Source organism: Hordeum vulgare, chromosome 6H, assembly GCF_904849725.1.
Source record: "Hordeum vulgare subsp. vulgare chromosome 6H, MorexV3_pseudomolecules_assembly, whole genome shotgun sequence".
Lineage (NCBI taxonomy): Eukaryota > Viridiplantae > Streptophyta > Magnoliopsida > Poales > Poaceae > Hordeum > Hordeum vulgare.
In genome coordinates this window covers 93,187,395-93,197,637 of record NC_058523.1, presented here as the reverse complement: position 1 = coordinate 93,197,637, position 10,243 = coordinate 93,187,395, and positions in this window count along the sequence as shown.

The window sequence follows — 10,243 nt, the reverse complement described above, 5'->3', positions numbered from 1 at the left end:
CCTCCCGTGGGAGTGGGGTCGTAATGGAAACTACGGGATATTAAGGTTCTCCTTTTAATAAAGAACCGGACCAACGCATTAACACTTGGTGAATACATGAACTCCTCATACTATGGTCATCTCCGGGAGTGGTTCCGGCTATTGTCACTCCGGGGTTGCCGGGTCATAACACATAGTAGGTGACTAGAACTTGCAAGATAGGATCTAAAACACACATATATTGGCAACAACATAATAGGTTCAGATCTGAAATCATGGCACTCGGGCCCTAGTGACAAGCATTAAGCATGGCAAAGTAGTAGCAACATCAATCTCAGAACATAGTGGATACTAGAGATCAATCCCCATCAAAACTAACTCGATTACATGATAGATCTCATCCAACTCATCACCGTCCAGCAAGCCTACGATGAGATTACTCACGAACGGTGAAGAGCATCATGGAATTGTCGATGGAGGAAGGTTGATGATGACGATGGCGACGATTTCCCCTCTCCGGAGCCCAAAACGGACTCCAGATCTGCCCTCCAGATGAAGAACAAGAGGTGGCGGCGCCTCCGTATCGTAAAACGCATTGAATCCTTCTCTCTGATTTTTTTTCCGGGCGAGACGGAATAAATAGAGCTGAGTTTGGAGACGGCGGTGCCACGTGGGCCCCACAAGCCCTCACGGCGCGGCCAGGGGGGTGGCCGTGGCCCAGGGGATTGTGCTCCACTGGCACACCTCCTCCGGTGGATCTTTGCGCAGGTATTTTTCATTTATTACAGAAAAATTCTCTGTAAATTTTTAGGACATTCCGAGAACTTTTATTTCTGCACAAAAACAACACCATGGCAATTCTGCTGAAAACAACGTTAGTCCGGGTTAGTTCCATTCAAATCATGCAAATTAGAGTCCAAAACAAGGGCAAAAGAGTTCAGAAAAGTATTACGACGGAGACGTATCAACTCCCCCAAGCTTAAAGCCTTGCTTGTCCTCAAGCAATTCAGTTGACAAACTGAAAAAGACAAAAGAAAAACTTTGATGAACTCTGTTTGATCTTGTTGTTGCAACTTTGTCTAACTCATAACCAGTATTTCAGCAAGATCAAAAGCAAATGACATCTAGGTCTCACGGTAAACTCATATCAATGGCATAATCAACTAGCGAGGAAATAATAATAAGTCTCAAACGTCAACTCTTCAATCAAAACAACATGAAGCAGTATGAATAGATGGTATCTCGCTAGCTCTATCTGAGACCGCAAAACATAAATGCAGAGCACCTTCAAAGACCAAGGGCAGACTAAACATTGTAATTCAAGGCAATGAAGATCCAGTCACAGTCATACTCAACACAGTTAAAAGCAAAGCATAAAAATGACAGAGGTGCTCTCTAATTGGTGTTTTTATAAGAGGAGGATGACTCAACAGGAACATAAATAGACAGGCCCTTCACAGAGGGAAGCATTGATTTGCATAGGTGCCAGAGCTCAAGCTTTGAAAACAGAGATAATAATTTTGGGTGGCATGCTTTCATTGTCAATGCAATGACTAAGATTTCTCAACATCTTCCATGCTACACATGCTATAGCCGGTTCCCAAATAGAAAAGTAAAGTTTTGACTCCCCCACCGCCAATCAATCACACTCCACGGCTAGTCGAATCCTAGGGTACCGTCCATACCAACATCAATCATGGGGGAGTTTTGTTTGCAATTATCTTTTCGATTTGAGCATGGAACGGGGAATTCCAATTACCGACCCCTTTCTCGTAAATTATAGTGAATAAACACATATCAAGGATAACACGCCTAGCATGGAAGATACCAATAGCCCCCTGTCACCACATGAGCGGTTCGGGCATGCAAAACAGATTATTTCTTGAAGGTTTAGAGAGTGGCACATGCAAATTTACTTTGAACGGCACGTAGATACCGCACATAGGTAGGTATGGTGGACTCATATGGAACAACTTTGGGTTTATGGGAGTGGATGCACAAGCAGTATTCCCACTTAGTACAAGTGAAGGCAAGCAAAAGACTGGGAAGCGACCAACTAGAGAGCGACAACAGTCATCAAAATGCATTGAGATTAACTAACATTGAGTGCAAGCATGAGTTGTACATAAATCACCATGAACATGAACATCATAGAGGCTATGTTGATTTTGTTTCAACTACATGCGTGAACATGTGCCAAGTCAAGCCACTTGAATCATTCAAAGGAGGATACCATCCTATCATACTACATCATAGTCATCTCAACATTCATGTGGGCATCCAAGACAAACCATTATAAACTCCTAGCTAAGTAAGCATGGCATAAGCAACTATAATCTCTAAGTTGTCATTGCAAACATGTTTCCCTCACAACAAAGCTGAACTAGGAACAGTGAGCTAGTCATATTTACAAAAAAAAAATAGATCGAGTTCATACCAGCTTTTCCAGGCTCAGTCACTACATCATATATCGTCATTATTGCCTTTCACTTGCACGACCGAACGATGTGAACAAAAATAAGCGTGCTCATGCATTGGACTAAGGCTGGAATCTGCAGGCAAACACAAAGGAGAAGACAAAGTAATATGACTCTTTGAAATCTAAACAGGTATGCATGCAAGAGCCACTAAACATTGTAACCAATATCTTCTACCTTGACCCAAAGAAAAAGAAAAGTATTTACACGGGAAAGCTCCCAACAAGCAAAAGAAGAAAAAGGAAATCTTTTTGGGTTTTCTCAAACTAGACAGACACACAAAAAGAAAACGAGAAAAAGAAAATAAACTAGCATGGATGATGCAGTGGCAAAGTGTGAACACCGGCTAACAAAGTGAAAGCATAAGCAAGAATGTAAAGTCGGTGAGAACACGTACTCCCCCAAGCTTAGGATTTTGGCCTAAGTTGGTCTACTCCCAAGGATGGTCCTGGGAAATCCAAAATCATAATGGGGGTTATACGGGACCGTTGCAGCCACTGCTTGAATAGCTGCCTCACGGAGACGAGCAGACTTTGACTCCCTCTCATACTCCTCTGCCTCTCCTTTGGTTATGTAATATCTCCGTTTTTCCTGAAAGTCAAAGAAGGCAGGAGCAAGAAGGGTAATATGGAAAACACGTTGCCGGTTAATTATCAAACGGTATAGGAGGGATTCGTCATCCCTCTCAAGGAACTGGTAGCGTGTCAAAGCGAGGCGGTCAAGGAAAGCTGTATGCAGCGGGGGATCTCCTTCGCGGATTGGTACTCCAAGAAAATTTGCTATACGAGTGGAATAGATCCCACCAAAGAAATCCCCTTCATTAGCATTCTTATTCAGCCTCCTTGCTATTATAGCTCCCATGTTGAAGCTTTTGTCACCCGTCACTGCGCTCTTAAGGATACTAAGGTCGGGTGCGCAGAGGTGACAATGCTCAATCTTGCCATTAATGCATCTGCCTATGAAGAGGGCAAAGTAATGCAAGGCAGGAAAATGAATACTCCCCATGGTAGCTTGCGTAATGTCTCTAGTTTCTCCAATAGTAATACCAGAGCAAAAATCTCTAACCGAAGATTTAGGAGGATCATTGAGGCTACCCCAAATAGGTATTTTGCAAATCCTATTGAAATCCTCTAAATCCATGGTATACGATTTATCATAGAGATCAAACAGTACCGATGTCTCACGGCCAGCTGAAAATTTGAATCTACGAACGAAAGAGGCAGTGAGAGCAACATACTCTTCACATTTATCTGAGATGAATTCCTCGAGTCCGACGTTGCGAACAAGTGCATCAAACTCATCTTTGAAACCTGCCTCAATCATAAATTCATCAGAAGGCCATTGATACGTCTCAAACGTATCTATAATTTATGATGGATTCATGTTGTTATCTTGTCAACTTTGGATGTTTTATATACCTTTTATATCTTTTTGGGACTAACTTATTAATTCAGTGCCAAGTGCCAGTTCCTGTTTTTTCTGTGTTTTTGACTCTTTTCAGATCTGATTTTGGAACGGAGTCCAAACGGAATAAAATCCCCAAAATAATATTTTCCAGAACAGAAGAAGATCGGGGGACTTGAGGGCCAAGGCAGGAGGCCCACAGGGAGCCCACAAGCCTTGACGCCGCGGCCAGGGGGCCCGCGGCGACCAGGCTTGTGGCCTCCCTGGCGCTCCCCTACCCTAGCTCTTTGGCCTATATATTCCCTGAAATCCCAGAAAAAATCAGGGCATCCACGAAACCACTTTTCCGCCGGCGCAAGCTTCCGTTTCCGCGAGATCTCATATGGAGACCCTTCCCGGTGCCCTGTCGGAGGGGACTTTGGACTTGGAGGGCTTCTACATCAACATCATCGCCTCTCCAATGACTCGTGAGTAGGCCACTTCAGACCTACGGGTCCGTAGTTAGTAGCTAGGTGGCTTCTTCTCTCTATTGGATCTTCAATACAAAGTTCTCCATGATCTTCATGAAGATCTCTCCGATGTAATCCTCTTTGGCGGTGTGTTTGTCGAGATCCGATTAATTGTGGATTTGTGATCAGATTATCCATGAATTATATTTGAGTCTTAGCTTATTTCTTATATGCATGATTTGATATCCTTGTAAGTCTCTCCGTGTCTTGGGTTTTGTTTGGCCAACTAGATCTATGATTCTTGCAATGGGAGAAGTGCTTGGTTTTGGGTTCATACCGTGCGATGACCTTTCCGAGTGACAGAGGGGGCAGCAAGGCACGCATCGTGTTGTTGCCATCAAGGGTAACAAGATGGGCTTTCATCATAGATTTGAGATTGTCCATCTACATCATGTCATCTTTCGTAAGGCGTTACTCTGTTCTTATGAACTCAATACACTAGATGCATCCTCGATAGCGGTCGACGTGTGGAGTAATCGTAGTAGATGCAGAAAGTATCGGTCTACTTGTTTTGGACATGATGCCTATAGATATGATCATTGCCATAGATAACGTCATGACTTTGCACGGTTCTATCAATTTCTCGACAGTAATTCGTTCACCCACCGTCTACTTGCTTTCATGAGAGAAGCCACTAGTGAACACTACGGCCCCCGGGTCTATTCACAACTATCGTCTCTGCTTTTACTTTTACTTTGCTTTGTTTACTTTTTGCTTTCAGTTCTCACTTTGCAAACAATCTATAAGGGATTGACAACCCCTTCATTGGGTGCAAGCTCTTTGTATTTGTGCAGGTACTTGTGACTTGACGTGATCCTCCTACTGGATTGATACCTTGGTTCTCAAATTGAGGGAAATACTTACCGCCGTTGTGCTACATCACCCTTTCCTCTTCAAGGGAACACCAATGCAAGGCTCCAAAGCCAAGGGGGAATCCTTTGCATATTTGCCAAGGAATTCCCTATAGGCGTAGCCCGTAGCAGAAGGATTCCTGGCGCCGTTGCCAGGGAAGGTCTTTTGTTGCTGTAGCAGAAGTATTTCTGGCGCCGTTGCCGGGGAGAGATCAAGTCAAGATCTATCCAAGTAAGTGTCGCAAACTCATCTCTTGCATTTACCTTTTTTGCCAGTTGCCTCTCGTTTTCCTCTCCCTCACTTCACATTTGCCGTTTTCTTTTGCCTTTTTGCCGTTCTCTTTTGCCCGTTTCACTCGCTTACTTCCTGCTCGTTTGTGTGTCGGATAGTCCATCAATGGCTAGACCCACCACTCCAAACGATACCCCTGAGAACGAAGTTCTCAATTTCAAGCAGAATGAGGAAGAAATTTAAAGGACGCTTGGTACAGGATTTGCAATGCTCAAAGTAGATCTACTCGTAAGCAATCCACTACCGTTCTTCTTCGCAGTTTTTATGTTGGAATCTCTCCTTGGAATAGGTATATTCTTGATACCATCGTAGGCTGAATTTTTTGGGGAGCCATACTGTTGACTCCTATGGAGCTATCATGAATTTGGTAGGCTCACCCCCGCTCATGGTTAATGGAACTACCTTGACCTTGGAACACGTGATGCAAGGGCTTGACGCAATTGAAAACAAAATTGCCACAATTGAACTTATTGAGGGTTTGGATAGAAAGATCCACAATCAAATTACTCAGTACGGATCCAAAGTGGGAATGGTTTTGAAAATTTTAAGGGAGAAGGAACCTATAGTTAATGATTCCTCTAGAATTGGCAAACTAGAAGATGTCATAACCAACTTGGGTTCCGATTTTGCCGCTGTGCAAAATACTCCAAATCTCACTCTCAAAAAGACCGTCAAGTCTGTTTTTGTTCTTAAAGCTAGTGGTGAGTCATCCAATAAAGATGAAGATCTTAAGATAATAAATGATATTTGCCAAGGAAGTCCCTATAGGCGCAGCCCGTAGCAGAAGGATTCCTGGCGCCGTTGCCAGAGAAGGTCTTTTGTTGCCGTAGCAGCCATTCACATGGTTGTACATGCGCGTCCCTTGGTTGGTAAGGATCAGGCTCCCGAATCGCAAGACGGGGACCTCTCCTGCTTGAGGAACCACCATGAAAGTTTCTCCTGAACATCTTCCTTTTCTGAAATTTTCAGTGACCCAAAGGAAAAGTGAACAAGGCTCAACTAAACTAGTAGCAACTACTCCCACAAGTGCCTAGAGGCAATATTACCCATCAAAACTACTTGGGACCAGCTAAAATTAGCATGCAAAGCTCAAGAACATGGTCACCAAGGCAGCAAAAATACACGGAGTATAAGACACTAGAGAAAAAACTAATTGGACCAATGGAGGAGTCACTTACCAAGGAGTAATTTCCCCAAAACAGTTCGGAGAATGGTTATTTGAGCAAAGAGATCGAAAATCCCAGCAAGAGCGGCAAGAACACGGGTTTGAGCTACGAAACGATTTTTTCTGGAGGTAGGAGAACCAGATGAGAGCAAGAATGAGTGGAGGGGGTGCCTGTGGGCCCCACAAGCCTAGGTGGCGCGGCAAGGGGCTGCCCGCGCCGTCAGGGCTTGTGGCCCACTGGTACAGCCCCCAGACAAGCTCTTTGTCTCGGAATTTTTTAAAAAATCCAGAAAAAATCATACTTGATTTTCACGACGTTCGGAGAACTTTTATTTTCGGGGTACTTTTCTACCGGACGCTAAAACAGAAAACAGGGAAAACTAAACTAAATCTATCATTTTTCTTCTAAGCAACCTAAATTGAAAGCTTGGAACAGAGGTTTGTGACTCCTTGATTCATCCATCTCATGGTCGTCGAAAGAAATCCGTCAATGGGGTTGATCAATTCCCCTCGACAAAACTCTTCGAATCGCAAAAGAGAACAGAGAATTTTCGAACAGTCACTAGGTCACCTCAATGGGGATGTGTATTTCCCCAACAAGCAAATCATACTTCATCTTGACACGAGGAATAGGGCATTCAAAGCTCCCAATAAGAATCGATGAAGTTTTTTCGATAGCATTGATGCAATGTACTCGATATTGTTTCTTCGGAAAGTGCACCGTATGCTCATTACCGTTGACATGGAAAGTGACATTGCCTTTGTTGCAATCTATAACAGCCCCTGCAGTGTTCAAAAAGGGTCTTCCGAGGATGACAGCCATGGCATCATCCTCGGGAATATCCAAGATAACAAAGTCTGTTAAGATAGTGACGTTGGCAACCACAACAGGCACATCCTCGCAAATGCCGATAGGGAAAGCAGTTGATTTGTCGGCCATTTGCACAGAGATTTCAGTGGGTGTCAACTTATCCAGTTCAAGTCTACAATAAAGAGAGAGAGGCATAACACTAACACCGGCTCCAAGGTCGCATAACGCAGTTCTAACGTAGTTGCCTTTAATGGAACAAGGTATAGTGGGCACACCGGGATCACCTAGTTTCTTAGGTGTTCCACCCTTGAAGGTATAATTAGCGAGCATGGTGGAAATCTCAACCACATGTATACTCCTCTTATTAGTCACAATATCTTTCATGTACTTAGCATACGGAGACATCTTGAGCATATCCATCAAACGCATTTGCAGAAAGACAGGTCTGATCATTTCAACGAATCGCTCAAAATCCTCATCATCCTTTTTCTTGGATGGTTTGGGAGGAAAGGGCATAGGTTTCTGAACCCATGGTTCCCTTTCTTTACCATGCTTCCTAGCAGCAAAGTCATTCTTATCGTATCTCTTAGTCTTAGGTTGTGGGTTCTCAAGATCAACAGGTTCAATGTCCACATCCTTATCATTGCTAGGTTGAGCATCAACATGAACATCACTATTGATATTATCATTAGGCTCATGTTCATCACCAGATTGTGTTTCAGCATCAGAGACAGAGACATCGTTTGGACTCTCAGGGGTAGCAGCAACAGGGTTGCTAGCGTGCAGGTTCCTATCATCTTTGTTCTTCCTTCTAGGATGACTAGGTGCATCAGCGCTAACTCCTTGAGAATCTTGTTCAATTCTCTTCGGATGACCCTCAGGATACAAAGGTTCCTGGGTCATTCTACCGCCTCTAGTGACGACTCTAACGGAATTGTCATTCAACTCATCGAGCAAGTCATTCTGAGCTTTAAGTACTTGTTCTACCTGAGTAGTAACCATAGAGGCATGTTTACTCAGAAGCTTAAGATCATTGACATTTCTGTCCACACAAGCACTTAAATGACTAAGCATACGAGCATTTTGTTCCAACTGTCTGCTAACATAATCATTGAAACTCTATTGTTTGGCAACAAAGTTATCAAATTCATCCAGGCATAAGCTAGCAGGTTTATCAAAAGGAATATCAGTCTCATCAAACCTACGCAGAGAATTTACTTCTGCTACCTGTATCGGGTTATCAAGACCATGGATCTCTTCGATAGGTGGTAGACTTTTGACATCTTCAGATTTAATGCCTTTCTCTCGCATAGATTTCTTGGCTTCTTGCATATCTTCAGGACTGAGGAATAGAATACCTCTTTTCTTCGGAGTTGGCTTAGGAGGTGGTTCGGGAATAGTCCAAGCATTCTCATTGCACAAGATGTTATTTAGTAGAATCTCAGCTTGTTCTACGGTTCGTTCCCTAAAAACACTACTGGCACAACTATCTAGGTGGTCCTTGGAAGCATCGGTAAGTCCATTATAGAAGATATCAAGTACTTCATTCTTCTAAAGAGGGTGATCAGGCAAAGCATTCAGTAGCTGGATGAGCCTCCCCCAAGCTTGTGGGAGACTCTCTTCCTCGGCTTGAGCAAAGTTGTATATTTCCTGCAAGGCAGCTTGCTTCTTATGGGCAGGGAGATTTTTTCAGAGAAGTAGTAGACCATATCCTGGGGGCTACGCACACAACCAGGAGAAAGAGAAGTGAACCAGGTCTTAGCATCATCCTTTAGCGAGAAAGGAAACAGCTTGAGGATATAGTAGTGGCAGATCTTTTCTTCACTAGTGAATAGGGTGGCTATATCGTGCAGTTTGGTAAGATGGGCTACAACCGTTTCAGACTCATAACCGTGAAAAGGATCAGATTCGACCACAGTGATTAACTTAGGGTCGTCAGAGAATTCATAATCCTTATCGGTCACAAAGATAGGTGAAGTGGAAAACTTCGGGTCGTATTTCATCCTAGCGTTCAGAGATTTTTCTTTCCACTTGCGCGGTAATTTCTCAACATCATAGCTATCCTTACACGCAAGAAAGTCCTCAGCTATCAATCCCTCCATAACATAGCGTTCACGCATAACAGGCAATTCAGGCATAGTAGTAGGTTCTACTTCAATAGTATCAGCAGTTTCAGAAGTATCATCACGCCTAGCAGCAACTCTAGCAATTTGTGCATCAAGGAATGCACCTAGTGGCAAAGCAGTATCAAGCATAGCATCATGAGGCATAGTATCAAGCATAACATCATCAGGCATAGTATCAAGCATAGCATCATCAGGCATAGTATCAAGCATAGCATCATCAGGCATAGTATCAAACATATCATCATCACAAGCATCATGGGCAGCAGAAGTAGCATCATCAAGCACAGGCGACATATCAAGATTTCTAGCAGGTGGTGATGTCGCAAACTTACTCATAACTGAAGGTCAATCAAGTGTAGAGCTAGATGGCAGTTCCTTACCTGTCCTCATAGTTGAGGGCAAGATTTCAGTTCTTAGATCTTTCGGATTCTTCATAGTGACCAGGAGACGTCAATCCCAAGTGACTCGAAGAATATAGTTGTACCTCCCCGGTAACGGCGCCAGAAAATAGTCTTGATAACCCACAAGTGTAGGGGATCGCAACAGTTTTCGAGGGTAGAGTATTCAACCTATATTTATTGATTCGACACAAGGGGAAGCGAAAGAAAATTCTCAAGTATTAGCAGCTG